This window comes from Sminthopsis crassicaudata, chromosome 2, assembly GCF_048593235.1.
Source record: "Sminthopsis crassicaudata isolate SCR6 chromosome 2, ASM4859323v1, whole genome shotgun sequence".
Taxonomy (NCBI): Eukaryota; Metazoa; Chordata; class Mammalia; order Dasyuromorphia; family Dasyuridae; genus Sminthopsis; species Sminthopsis crassicaudata.
This window is the reverse complement of record NC_133618.1, coordinates 259,370,775-259,383,912: the sequence shown is the minus strand read 5'-3', so window position 1 is coordinate 259,383,912 and position 13,138 is coordinate 259,370,775. Positions and strand designations below refer to the sequence as shown.

Here is a 13,138-nt window from a genome sequence, read left to right as displayed (position 1 = left end):
TGAGAGAGCCGTCACCCATTACGAAGCTATCTCAATATGGCCAGGATCCCACCCACAGGGGAGTCCTATATCCACAGATATTACTTCTGAGCCACTCAAATATCCTGTTGTGCTGTGGCCGCCCATTTAAAGGACCCTTACAATTCCCTTCTCTTGTTTTGTGGGAACTGCATCCTTACAGTGTGTTTTATCACTATCTCCCTTATTTGAAAGTTCTTCGGTAGAGATAATTTCTCACATTTGGACTTCCTTTAGGGCAATAGATGACATTTAGCTATTTTCCTAAAGAGAATGGGTAGAAATCTGTTCTATACTTGTTAGAGTCCAATATGTAATGATTAGTGGAGTTTTTAGACAAATATATAAGACAAATCCTGGAAGAGACAAGAGAAGGGTGCTGAATGCACCCAATAAATGTAAAAGTCCAGGTAGCCCCTGAGAAGCACAATCATAGCTTTGACTGAACCTTGGTAGTTATACGAATATCACACACTTGAGAAAAGCATTAAGATTCTGAATTACTTTTGTCTTTGTGTTAGCAAATCTGTCAGGTTTGGAAAGATGAATTAATCTGGCAAAAAAGTGTTCTTCTCTGGATTTAATGGAGGCCATCTTTGCCTTCTCCTCTCCCCCACAATTGTACTTCACCTCACACAGATGACTGTATTATTCTTTGTTACAGTTGCTAAGAAAATAAAGGATCAAAATGTATAGAATAAAATAATGTAAATGAAGTGTAGATAATAGAGAGTGAAGAGACTGGAAGATTAAATCAGAGAGAAGAGCGCTAAGAAATCTGGGGCAAAATATATAATTCCAATCTGTTCTATACATACATATTAAACTACTTCCCAAGAGAAGTACCTTAAATGAAATTCTAAAAGTTAGGTTACTATGTAGCTGGCTCGTTGGTCTAGGGGTATGATTCTCGCTTCGGGTGCGAGAGGTCCCGGGTTCAAATCCCGGACGAGCCCACGCCACGGTTCCTTTATTATTTGTGTCAGCATTTAATCTTTCAACTTCTATAATCAGAAAGGACAGATGACTACAATTAATTTCCTGTTGAATTTGAAACTTATTAGTAGCTAACTTCACTTAACTCAAATTGCCAGCTCCAAAACTTCTTTCCCTAACCGTGAAATTTGGATATTGGCCGAGACCTAAGTTTTTTTTTTTGTCTTTTTTTTTTTTTGTTTTTAAACATCAAAACAATGCCTGGCACTTAACAATGAGAAAATAATGTGTATTGCCCAAAAAGCGAGTGGAAAGCGCTAGACCCACGACAATTAAGTTCACTTCTGTGAGGACATTGATGAGTTGGAGAGAGGCCAGAGGGAAGACAATTTAATATACTCAAGGACTTTGACATCACACCATGATAGGATGCAATTAAGGAACTAAGAAACTTGGAGAAAGGGGAATTTATTAAGCATTTTCTAAGCGTTGTACTAAGCGCTTTAAAAAATAGCTTATTTAATCTCCATAACAACCGTCAGAAGCACTATTTAGTATCTGAGAAAACGGAGGTTTTCCTACACCAAGTAAGGTCTGAAGTCGGATTTGTTTTTCCCAATTCCTGGCCCGTCTTGTTATATGCTCTGCACTATCTAGTTACTTGAAGAAAAGAATTCTTTGGGAATTGATGCCTGTAAAATGCCACAATTGAAAATAAATTTCTTGTTTATCTCCAAGCCAAAAACTCAGTCAGGTTTTCCTTTTTCTCTCCATCTGAGACTTAAACATTTTACAAATTAGTAATTACGGGAAAGATCCCCAAATAATTCATTTAGCTGTAAAACGAAAAGAAAGAGACCTCTTCTAGGCATAAATTAGGAGGCTTACCGTACCTGGCTCCATAGCTCAGGGGTTAGAGCACTGGTCTTGTAAACCAGGGGTCGCGAGTTCAAATCTCGCTGGGGCCTGAGTTGCAATATTTTTCCACTTTAATTTGAAACCAACTTGTATCTTTCTTTTCAGCTACAGGATCCTAGTTATACATTATATCCTTCCTTAACACTTTTAATTTAAGGTTCGGTGTCTGACTCGACAACAAGGAAGTAGCCAAATCCAGAACTGCCCTTGCCTTTACAAACTGTACTCAACAGAATTCCTTAAATCCCATACACAACTACAAAAGCACCCATGACAGGAGGAAAGCGTCTTTTGCAAAAGAAATCTACCGATTTTTACCGTTTTTAATCGACCTAGTTAGTCCCGAGACGGGTGCAGCTGTGCATTGCATAATCTGAAATATGGAAGGGCTCTAGAAGGTTTAACTCGGTTGGAGGAACCGCTTCTGGAATAGTGTACCTCAGGAGCAGGCGCAAAAGCACAACTCGTAAACAATCGATCTTATAATGCAGAGATAAGGCCTGTTTTGGTTTGAGAAGAGGTCGCCTCCAGGATGCAGTCTTCAAACTCCGCCCCTCTCCAAGCCCCGGAAGAAGCTCCATAGTCAAGCCACTTCCGTGTCTGCATTTCGTCTTGTCGATAATTATTTCACGACTTGTAAATTAGGGGTAGAAATCATAGGGATAGTGATCAAAAGTCACAAAGGCTCCTTTTTCTTTTCTTTTTAGCTTCCTGCTCTTATTACTCTCCTCAGAGAACCCTTCTTTCCCTAGATTCCGTAGAGCTCTATAAAAATCTTTCTCTCTCTCTACGCCAAGAACCCAATACAAAGATGCTGCGTAGTGCCGAGGGAGCTTGGCCTTATCTCTAAAATAAGACAGGTAAAACTCTCCCACTTTCTGACATACGTTGTAGCGAGGGAGACTGGAGAGAACGCTTTAATAGGAAGATAGATTCTTAGTTACCTAGAGATCCACAAAGTATTTAAAGTGTGACTGTTGCTAATTGTTTCAAAGGAGGAACGTAATCTGCAACATTCACGTATTTATTTTTATCTGTCACCTTTAGCTTTCACATGAACTCCCAACCAATCACATTTGTTCCTGTAATAAATGGAAATAAAGTGGGAAGTTTTCTCAAAGAGAACATTGCTCCACAACCAGAAAGCAAAAAAAGGAAAAAAAAAAAATTTAAGGGCATAATTGGGTACAGGCTGGAGGAGAGAATACTGATTCTTTGGGAACATAAATGTAGGCTGGAAGAGGTTAGTGATGATCCTGTCTGGGCAACAGAGAAATCTTTTAGAATCCTGGCTCTGAGATTTGTTATCTATTCCATCTCCAGGAAAATCGCATATATATTTCTGTCCAGAGCTCCTCCACTCAGACCATCATCCTTTGCAAACCTTGGATTCCTACTTTGGAACCATCCTGGGTACTAGACTACTTCCCAGACTATCCTCACAGCCTGCCACTGAGTTCTCGCCTTTCCCTTCTTTTTCCCAATCTACTTTATTATTATTTTTTAAGACTCTTCTAGGTTGGGACTATTTTGCTTACTTGTAATTGTATACTTCTCTCACTGTTTAACACAAAGCCCGTAAACTCTTAATAAAGCTCCATAATAATTTATAACAGTAGCTTCCATTTATATTGCAATTTGTAGCAAAGTTTAATTTATATTGTATATAAAGATATACATATCTAGATATACATCTCTATATATAGATATGTGTATATCTATACATATATATGTACATATCTATATACATATCATATAAAGATATATTCTATTTTTTCTTCACAATCACCCTTCATGGTAAGTGATATTATTACCCCATTTTACAGAAGAGAAAACTGAGCCTGAAAGATGTTAAATCACTTCTCCTGAGTAATAGGATATAAGGGAAGATTCAGTTTTGTTTTTTTTTTTTTCTCTAAGGTCATTAAACCACCTAGCTGTCTCAAATCAATTAATCAATCTATCCATTCACCCACCCATCTATTATTTGTCTATTATCTACCTATGTATCTGTAATATTCTGGTTAGCTTTCTCAAAGTCCTTTGGTTGGGCCTTGGTCTCACCTCGAGAATGGTCAGGAATAAAGTCTTCTTCACAGTCTTTCTCCTTTACAAACTGTGTCTGTCACAGTCTGATCCAGTCTTGATCTTTGTAAAGGAGTGAAGGAGGCAGGAGAGTCACCAGGTGGATGGTCAAAAACGTAATGTCCCATTTCCAGTCCTTCTCAGCCCTTAAACACCTATTACAATTACATCATTACAACATATTAAATATATGTGAACTAGAGAACCATTACATCACCATACTAAGTATATGTAAACTAGAGAACCATTATCTTATCAATTCCACTGAGTCAATAACTTGTTGTAAGTATCCTTGTTTCAATTACACTTCTCCAGAGTTCTGGAGAACAGAACATGTATCAATCTACCTTCCAAGTTTTTGTTAAAGGGAAGGAAAAAACAGCATAGGACCTAGTACAAAACTTCCTTTGAGTTGAAATCTACTTATTAATGACCAGTTTCAGAAAGCTTCATTCAGTACATATTGATTCCACCTATTTGTACTATTCCCTAACTAAGACATCAAAAACCCTTCCCATTTTAGACCCTTTTTCTCTGGAGAAATGTTTATGTGACCCAGGTATATAGGTATACAAGTCAAACATTTACTGATAATAAATCATAAGTTTTCAATCTCTACATTCAGTTATGAGAGTCAATATGAAGTCTGGAACCACAGTTTAAGAAGCTCCTCTCTACCCTACACATCTCCATCTTATACAGAGGGAAAACATAATGTACTTTTCTTGCATGTAGCATTGCTTAATAAATGTTTGAATGTATAAGTACATAACACATTTTCCTTTGCAATTAATTTTACATTCTCTTCATATATATTTTCCCATCTTTCCCACATAAAGAAGGGGAACAGTATAGTTAAGACCAGTGAAATAAAAGTAAATTCTCAGGATCTTCCTCTCTTGAATTAAATTTTTTATGAACGCAAACTAAGCCATCTTTTGCCTCCATTCTTATTAACCTTTAATTACCAAATGGCCATTGCCTCAGACAAACTAAGATCTGGGAAAGACCCTAGCTTATAAAGGTCAAGATACCCCACTACATCCAAGTCATCTCTTGCCATTTGCCACTGGATTCACTCAGATGACTCTGGAAGAGAGGTGAGATTGATGACTTTGCATAATCCACTTTCACTTAAATCCAATTCACTTGCAAGTCAAGATATCACCCTTCTGAAGTCATTGGTCCTTTTTTAATAATAAAAGATGAATAACAAAAACAAAAACTAAACTAAAAATAATAATAAATAAGTTTGGTTATGGTAGAGGACAGAGTTACAGAGAAGTTAATTCTGTGCAATCCAAAAAGAGGCCGGGGTGTGTGTGTGTGTGTGTGTGTGTGTGTGTGTATGTGTGTGTGTGAGAGATACTTCAAATAAGGATTTATTAGCCTTAGCATATATACACTCTGGGAGATGGAGGTGGGGGAAAATGTCATACCAGTCAAATTACTTTTCATACAATATGTATTATATATGCATATATGTATGTACATATGTGTAAATATACACACATATCTCATATGTATTTTTTGTTTGAATATAGTTGTTTACATATTGTCTCCCTTCAGACTATGAATTCCTTTAGAGCAGAGATTATCTTTTGCCTTTCTCTGCATCCCCAGTGTTTAGCACAATGACTGATATATTACTTAATAAATGCTTATTGATTGACTAATAACTTAAAAATGTATTTTCTTTTGGGGACACAGTATAAGATAGTGATGCTATTTCTCAACATTTCTCTCTCTCCTTCCTTTATAGAATAAAACAGGATTGCCTTTTTTGCTACAGCAACTGAGTTTGTGGATATCCTCTCAAAGTGTTTATGGAAAAAACAAAACAAAACCTCAACAACAACATTCTGTATTGTCTCAAAAATTCCTATGCATGTCAAGAAGTGATGTTATATTAATGTCAGTATTTTTCTGTAATGAAATCAAATGCTGTTAACTCTCCTAATCACCACAATAACATCCTTCATAATTTTTTGTCTCTACAGTCTCACTGTATCCAATTGATACTTTATTCCCTTTAATGTTGTAATGAGGAAAAAGTCCTGGATTTGGAATCCATATTCCTACATCCAACTACTTTAACCATTTTCTTTAAACACTCAGTTTCCTCTCTGTGAAGGGAAGTGAATTTGTGTTTTGCTCCTAATACCAAGAAGACAAAAGAGCCATAGCATACACCCAGAATATTAGCTTATAGAATCAGCATCATATAGTACATGGTGTTCTCTTTAAGCACATGGCATGGACTAGAACATTTAAAATCTATGAACATTTTAATCTACCCAAATGACCTAACACAGACTATTAATTGTTATTATTGGACTGCTTCTCCCCTTCCCCCCCACCCCCTTTTTTGTTCTTATTTTTATTACCATGGACTACTCCTGGATAATAGAGGGGAAAGGGATATATTTGGAAATGAAAGATGATATAAAAACAGGTACTATGTATAAAGGGCCAGTACTGAATAAGTCCACATACAGGAATAGTCCGGTTCAGGTATTACTTGAAATCTGCTCTCTGTGTAAGGGGGAACAATTCAAGCCATTTGCTTACCACTTTCCTTAACAAGGAATGAAAGACATACTCAGATAAATTTAGGATAATCTTGATAGAGAATGCATTTGCTAGGAACAAGTCAGTATAATTATGCTATATAATGCTATACAACATTAATTTAAATTAATAACAATATTATTAATAATAAATGTTAATTACGACCCCATTTTGATAGATGTCTTGTTATTGCTAGTAAAGTTGGAAATGAAATGTCGAAGAATGGTCTACATCTGGAAAGTACGTAGTGCCACCTGGAGGTAACTGGTGTTAATGCAACACTAGCTTAAAGAGTATATAAACTCTGGCTCTCAGATTAATAACCTAAAAATTGCAAAACACATTTTTCCATCTGGGTCATGGAATATTCAATTTAGATTCACACTGTGTATTCACTGGAACTGAACTCCAATAACTATGTGGTCTAGCCAATGCAATGATATCTTAGTTTTTGGAGCATGGGCAAGGGACGCACGTGGCTGGTTGGTGAACCTTTTCCAGCTAGTATAATGGAGGATACTGCTTTTTACTTCAAAGTATGTACCTATAGTATAACATTTCCACTGTTTCCACTGTTTCCAGGCCATTTTAACTGGTTTTTTTTTTTTTTTGTTTGTTTGTTTTTTAATTGGTTGTTCAGCTGGAGTGTTAGGTCCTTATAAAGAGGGACTTTTTTGGGTCTGGTTTCATTAGAATGACGAAATATATCTGATGTGGGCCTGCAATGCACAGCAGCCCTTGGTTCTCTTTCACTCAGGCTGAGACCTATGGACATTTAGCCTTGGTCTTGCTTCTGACTCTGGCGTTTGCTTATTGTTTCTTGCCCTAGGTAAAAGGAGTATTGAAGCTGGCTTTGACTTTGTGAGCTTTAAAAGGGAAAAACAGCGAGCCATAGTGGTTCAGGAACTGGACTACATACCAGAATTTATTAGCAGCTGAACTAAATGAGGGGTGACCTACAGGAACCAGCCTCCCAGTGAATTTGACTAGAAATTTTAATGTTATTTTATTTAAATAAGGCAGCAATTATTAAGTGGCCTATGGATTTAGAAGTGAACTTTACAAGGCAAATAGTTTCTAATAAGCCTTGTAAATTTGAGGACAATTCACTTTTCTAAAGACTATTTTGGGGCAAGGGTATAGGAGACAGTATTCCTATGGTTTCTGAAAAAGTTATTTAATGCTTCTGTCCTTACTATATCTTTTCAGTAAAACCCCTTTTGTAAAAACTAATTAATGGTAATTAGTAAAATAATACTTAGGCAATAATCAATGCTATAGATGACATTGAGAAGATATTAACTTGCATTGCTTAAATGATATTCAAGAGATAATTTAGTCATTGATACCGGGGGCACACATTGTAATGGTGGCTTGTACCAATAGTATTAAAAAGATGTCTAGATCCAGATGTTTAACTAGTTGTGTGACTCTAAGCAAGTCACTTAACTCTTAGAGAAGAAAATAGGATTTTATCTGGGATTTGAAGAAAGACAGAGAAAGCCAGGGGGCAGAACCAGGAAGAAAAAGCATTTGAAACCTAGGCCAGAGCCAGTGAAAATGCTCTGTATGCCTGTAATGGTTTATCTTATTTCTATTGGCTTCCTTGACTTCTTTCAATTCCCAGCAAAAATTTGTCCAATTTATCTCATGTATACTTGGTATGTTTGCAATAGACTGAAAGCATGTTGAGAGTAGAGGCTGGCTTTCTTTGTCTCTACAATGCTTAGCACAGTTCTTGGCATCTAATACATGGAGAATGAATGGCTATTGACTGACTGACTGGATGAATGAAGAATTGAAGTTTCTCATGGGAGGAACTACAAGGAAATCAGTGTTCCTGTATGGTAGACTACAAGGATAGTAGTATATTTGAAGAAAACTGGAAAATTCAATTCAATAAATAGTTTGAGCATCTATTATGTTCCAGGTACTGTGCTAAAAACTTGGAACACAAAAAGAGGCAAAGAACAGCCCCTTCCTTCGAGTTGCTTACAAGCCAAAGGGAAATGGAAAAGGATGAAGTTTAGAAGGACTTTAAAACAAAAACAGATTATTCTCATAAATATTTGTAAAGATAGGAAAGGAGGTATATTGAAGGTCCGTTTTCAATGCTATTTTGGCCACAGTGGGTAGAGAGTAGGATGGATATTATAATAAAGTCTAAGATACCCTATCCTAAGCACACACTTTTTTTTTTTTTTTTTTTTGCATCCTTCCCTTTTTAATATATTGTCTAAATAGCTTCTTCAATTTTTTCAGTGCTTGGGGTGGGGGAGAAGAAAGTGTTTTCTTTGGTAAGGGAGGACACTCGGTTTACTCCTCTCATTTTTGTTTTCTTTATTGACATTTTTAATTTCTGTTTTCCATTCTCTATTTACTATCAGCCCTTAAGAGCCTGTGATTTTCAACTGTGGTGGATCCACTACTAACTTTCAACAAAATCAGCAATCATACTGAGTATAGTGGTTCCAAAGAAGAGATGAGAACATGAACCTTTCTCCTTTATTTTCAAAAGTTAGGGACAACTTGGAGTTTTGAATGCAGTGACAAATCCAGATAATATATTGCTATTTTTTTTCTTTTCTAAACTGATTTTTCTTCCCTTTCTTCATTTTATTCTTTGTTCCAAGCATGACTTAGTAGAAGGTGAATTGAATTTTGCATTTCCTCTTAAGGAGGCAAGGGGCATAAGTACCAAGGGTCTGTTAAATAGACATTTTTGGGGAATGAGGTGTTCTTGTTAATGTATTGACATATCCTTAAAGAGATACAAAAGGAATTCAGTAGGACCAGACTATCATTCTGGGCAGCTCCTCCCTTTATTTAAGACTACTTCATGTTGAATGTGGGACTCGAGTTGGACTTTGAGTGAAGGACAGTACTAAAGGAAAAAAGGAATCATAATGGGAAAGAGCAAGAAGAAAATGGATATGGATAGTATTCCATTTTGTAGAGTATGTAAAGTGCACAAAAGGGAGTAGATTGAAAAGATAAGTTGGAATTTGACTCCAGAGGGCCTTCAATGCTAACGATAAGAGTTTATATGTTCTTCTGTTTTGGAGGGGTACCCTATGTAATGATCAAAGCAAAGAAAGAAGTAGAGACAGGCTTTATATCAAGGGATGTTGTTCTTTGTTTTCAAAGAGAACCATGACATCAGGGAGGTAATGCCGTGACATGTAAGTGAATTGAATTTAAGTGAGGGAGGGCTATGCAAGGTCATCTTTCCCCTCTAAAGCTGTTTGGGGCCAATTGTCCATATATAGATCAGGACGACTGGACATTTCCCTGAGTGCAGTGGGGGATCTTGGCCTTTTTAAGATAAAGTGTTCCACAGGTGTCAGTTTGACCGAGGCCACATCCATTGAATGATTACAGCTGAGTAGCAATTGAAGCAAAAAAATCTCCTTTCACCTCATCCAAAAAAAAAAAAATCCATATAAGCAAACAAGTAAATAAACCAGGGAGGGAAAGACCCTCTGGGTTTCTGGCTAAAGAAGAAATGATTGCTATTTACATTCAGTCTAAGTGATTCGGGACCCAAACAGTACCATTGAACAAAATTTAAGAGTTGATGGTAGAAATGATTTTTAAAAATTACATATATGGCAATAGAGATGCATTTTGGGGAACAGAGTTTTCATTGGCGGACCAGATAAGCAGAGATTGATTGAGCACTTGTTGAGTTTGTTGCATAATTGTGTGCAGGTTTAGTTGGACAAGTTGGCTTTTGTGCTTTTCCAATTATGAGATTCTATGGCAAGACACCAGGCGTTTATATTTTCTTTTTCTTTTAATGACAATTGTTCTTAAAGGTCATAGTCTCATTAATTTTAGATCCACACATTTTATAGCAATCTGGTCAAAAAGAAGATTATTTGTAGCTCCTACATAAAGCCTTTAGCAGTAGTAGGAAGCATCGCTTAGGAGCTAGCAGAGAGCAAATCATTGAAAACTTCTAGTGAGATTTCTTTGCACCTGGGCGGGTATTTACTAATTGGTGGTAAATCAATACATTTTGAAGATCAAAATGCTAGTGTAATTTATTCATGGTGAATATGACGAGCTATTGAAGTAGCCACTAAAGTATTCTTAAAAATTTTTCTTTTTGGTATCTAGAACGTCTTTCCAGAGGTACCTATTTTATAAAGAGGATTATAGACGCTGTATTTCTCGCGTACCCTTCGATAGCTCAGTTGGTAGAGCGGAGGACTGTAGGTTGTACTTCTGTGGTGATCCTTAGGTCGCTGGTTCGAATCCGGCTCGAAGGAGTACTAATGTTTTAGAAGACACTCTCCTAAGGGCGCTTGCACTTGCTTGTTTACAAGTGGAATTCGATAAAAGTGTTTGTGTCCTCCCTTTATGGCCAACTCCTCCAAACCTCGAAAGTCTATCACGTGATATCTCCCCTTGCTATGGCAGGTGAATAATTCCCTGGGGAAGTCGTTTCATTTGAAGCTTGGGAATGATGGCAAGAAGCAAACCTTTCCTGCTTGGCTCTTTTTTCTTTTTAATTAAAAATAAATTGCTTTGAACCTTCGATAACAATGCAATACTCAAGTAGAGAATTATGTATTAAAACCTCAAACATTTCTTTTCTCTATATTGTCCCTCTCCCTACTGCAACCACCTCGCTCCTCTTCTCCCTTAGCCCTCCACTTCCCCTCCCCCCAATATTTTCCCTACTAATACTTTATTCTGAACTAAGAAATCTTGAAAGTGACTGCAAAGGCTTTCTAGTTCAACTGGTATCTCATCAGGAATCTCCTCAAATAATTCTGATAGCCATACAAGCTTCACAGGAAGACTGGCAATTTCTCATTGGGATAGCTCCACTCTTTCATCCTTGACTCTGACCTCTAAGGCCCAGCACATCTCGTCAAATCTTTTCATTTTCCTTTCATTCTTTCTTGCCCTTCTCGTCCTACGGATGATGTCTGTTTCTATCACCAACTCAGTATAATAGTTCTTAGTTACATAGATTTCAAGCTTACTAAAAGCGCAAAGCAGGAAGGACATTGGTTTAGATTTAGGATTCTTGGTTTCTGCCATTTACTATTGAGCAAAGTCACGTCACCTCTCCGGGTGTCAGTTTTCCTTTGTAAAATGGGGAGCTTGGGTTGGCTCCGGGATTCTCTTTCCAAGTCTAAATGTCTTTTTCTTTATAGTAATTCTGTGATTAGTATAATGAAAATGTTAAATATTGTTCGTATTCAGAAGATGAGGTGAAGAAGGCTAAGAAACTTAGGTTTTTTGGTGGCATGACACACTTCTGGTTCATGGGGTGAATAAGGAGTGTTAGAATACAAACATGAACTATTTCCCAGGAAACGGTGTGCTACGTGCTTTCAACAAGGAAAACAGACCTCCTTCGAGCCGGAATCGAACCAGCGACCTAAGGATTGCTCTAGATTTACCCCCTACAGTCCTCCGCTCTACCAGCTGAGCTATCGAAGGGGTTCTTACATGTCAGTTTTGTGGTTAACTTTTCAGGATGAGATTACATAGTTTTAGCAGTCATAACCTTTGGAGCCAGATTCATATTTACATACCTTTTAAAGGTGTATTCACTCTACAAATAACTGAACGAGTACTATAGAGCAAGGAACTGTGGGGCAATACAGTAGTGAATAAGATGATCTCTCAAGGAGGATACAATATAGTAGAAGAGGTCAGTGTACGCGAACTGCAGTAAGACAGCAGCTTATGTGGTCAGTCTGATTTAGCCTAGGGAAGAAAAGAGAAGTTTTTCTCCTGCAAATATGTGAAGGCCTATTAAATGGAAGACAATTAGACTTATTCTGCTTGCTTCCCAAAGATGAAAAAGGGATAATGGAGATTCGTATTAGGAGTAAAGCAGTTCCAGCTCAGTATAAGAAATAACTTCCCTAACGTTGAGAGACGTCCTAAAACGTGCTTACTACTTGAGAAAGTTGAGTTGCACATCCCTGGAGCTATTCAATCAGACGCTGGGCGACCATTTGTCAGGTATATTGTAGAATGGATTTTTGTCTCCAGAAGGTATTGGATAAAATTATCTTAAATCTCTCCACACTCCAAGATTTAGTGAATCTTAAAAAAAAAAAAAAAAAATAAATATAGAAACACTATTTTAAAAGTTCCTAGTAGAATAAGATCACATTCTACTGATGATCAAAGAGAGCTTCTGGGAAAAGGAGACATTTGAGCTTGTCTTGGAGAGATGTGCAGGATTTTGAGGGATAGAAATGGGTGGAATCAAATCACTTCTGACTGCAAAACATAGTATATGGTAAGGGAGTCACGAAATAGCTCTCCTCCCCTCCCCAAATTCAATTAAAGTCTATTGAACTATTATTTTCAAGCAAGTTTCCTTCTTCCCTAGAATGGTTCAATCTAAGAGCGACAATTCCGCTCAATCCCAAAGATTGATAAATGCCCCCTGGAGCTTTTCTGTAGTCTAACTTTGTCCTTTCTCAAAGAATGCACAAAACGACTGTCCCCTATACGGAGGAGGAGAGGCTCAGCACCTACTGCTTGCCGCTGTTCCCTGCCCAGTAATAGGATTCCTGGTTTTCATTCTCATTCATGACAGAAAGCATATAGAACATATATAAAGCCTCTGAAT

General features: G+C 37.2%; 4 non-coding genes across 4 annotated transcripts; 3 read left to right on the top strand and 1 right to left on the bottom strand.

Annotated features, from left to right (window-relative positions):
* Positions 1 to 902: 902 nt before the first annotated feature.
* On the top strand, positions 903 to 974 carry TRNAP-CGG (transfer RNA proline (anticodon CGG)). Its single transcript has one exon. It is a non-coding gene; the product is annotated as a tRNA-Pro (tRNA).
* Positions 975 to 1,849: 875 nt separating this feature from the next.
* TRNAT-UGU (transfer RNA threonine (anticodon UGU)) lies at positions 1,850 to 1,922 on the top strand. Its single transcript has one exon. It is a non-coding gene; the product is annotated as a tRNA-Thr (tRNA).
* An 8,790-nt stretch (positions 1,923 to 10,712) lies between these two features.
* TRNAY-GUA (transfer RNA tyrosine (anticodon GUA)) lies at positions 10,713 to 10,802 on the top strand. Its single transcript is given in 2 exon segments — positions 10,713 to 10,749; positions 10,767 to 10,802. It is a non-coding gene; the product is annotated as a tRNA-Tyr (tRNA).
* Positions 10,803 to 11,898: 1,096 nt separating this feature from the next.
* TRNAY-GUA (transfer RNA tyrosine (anticodon GUA)) lies at positions 11,899 to 11,988 on the bottom strand. The gene is given in 2 exon segments: positions 11,899 to 11,934; positions 11,952 to 11,988. It is a non-coding gene; the product is annotated as a tRNA-Tyr (tRNA).
* Between the last annotated feature and the right edge of the window lie 1,150 nt (positions 11,989 to 13,138).